This window comes from Sinocyclocheilus grahami, unplaced genomic scaffold (assembly GCF_001515645.1).
Source record: "Sinocyclocheilus grahami isolate Dianchi unplaced genomic scaffold, SAMN03320097.WGS_v1.1 scaffold19341.1, whole genome shotgun sequence".
Lineage (NCBI taxonomy): Eukaryota > Metazoa > Chordata > Actinopteri > Cypriniformes > Cyprinidae > Sinocyclocheilus > Sinocyclocheilus grahami.
This window is the reverse complement of record NW_015517554.1, coordinates 1-1,683: the sequence shown is the minus strand read 5'-3', so window position 1 is coordinate 1,683 and position 1,683 is coordinate 1.

Genomic DNA, 1,683 nt, shown 5'->3' with positions numbered 1-1,683 from the left:
GCCTTGGTGTCTCTGCTGACTCAGACACTGCAGTAACTGGCGGCTATGGTCTGGGAACTCCATTCTTATGGTGTGACCTGCTGGAAAACAGGAAAAACTGGATGTTAAATAAATGCCGGGTAGCCATTCACAACAGTGCATCTACAGGCCGCCGGAGACAAACAAAAGTAAACCCAACCCGCTGTGTGCTGCATTACAAACACGACCCGTGGGTTTCCAAGCGGCTTTTTTTCTTCTAGCGCTTCTCGTATATGAAGAAGTTTGCATGTTATTTTCCTGCAAAGCTGCTTTGAAACAATCTGAATTGTATAAAATAAACAACCTGACTTTTTTGAATGCCCAACAAAAATAAAAAGGTGTTATCTCACAGAAAATCCTTCTAAATCAACACGCAGGCATGAAAACACACTGAAGGCCACTGAAAAAAAGTTCTTCCAAGCTGTTTGTAATGCAGCTACAATGTATCGACTGTCAAAAATTGACGTTTGATTGTGAGTTTCAAACACTCAGACCTCAGAACTGTAGTTTCAAGCTACAAAAGAATCCTAATTCAACATAAGGCGACTGAAAACAAACAAAAGTGATATCCTACTACATTAAAAACTAATTGTACTTCCAAGATGTTTGCAATGCACAGCTGCAGTATATCTGTATATATTTTTAATGCACAACAAACAGCTGTCTCACAATTATAGTTTCAAGCTACAAAATAATTATTTCACTACTGATTTAACATGCAGTATACATACAATATCATAAAAACAAGTTGTGCTTCCAAGATGATTGCAATGCGCAGCTTCAGTATATTTCAAAAACTGACATGCAATTGTGTTTCAAAGATGCTTTTTTAACTCAGAACACTGAGTTATAGTTTCAGGCTACAAAAAAATCCTTTATTTCACTTCTGATTTCAACATAGAGACCACTGAAGACAAACAAATGCAATATCATACTACAATAAAAACGAATTGTGCTTCCAAGATGTTTGTAATGCAGCTACATTATATCGACTGCATGCGTCAAAAATTGACATTTGATTGTGAGTTTCAAACTCAGAATTATAGATTCAAGCTACATAACTTTTATTTCACTTCTAATTCAACCTGCAGGCCACCAAAGCCATACTAAATTAAAGAACTAGTTTTTAATGTAGCGCAGCTGCAGTATATCTGTCAAAAACTGGCATTTTAATAGAGTTTCAAAGATGCTTTTTAATGCACAACAAACAGCTGTCTCACAATTATAGTTTCAAGCTACAAAAAAATCGTTTACTTCACTTCAAATTCAACATAGAGGTCACCAAAGACAATCAAATGCAATAAAATCAAGTCGTGCTTCCGAGAGCTTTGTGACGCGCAGCTAGTGTATGTGTCCAAAAAATGAAATTAATTCAAGAAAGTGGATAAAAGGCAACTTGCTCAAACATTTAAGCGTAGCATCTATAACAAATAAATGTTCGCACACCTCAACATACCCTCTTCTCTCAGCGCTCGCACAAGTTGATCTTCACTTTGCGCTTCTCATCGAACAGCAGTGAATGAGCGTCAGTCCAGTCATGCGCAAACAACACCTCGCGTCTCCAAACGCAAGTTTGCGAACATCATAGAAACGCAATGAGAAGCACAGTTCCAGAGCACCAGACGACTGAACGCGACCTCTCGTCCATGTGTGTGTGTGTGTGTG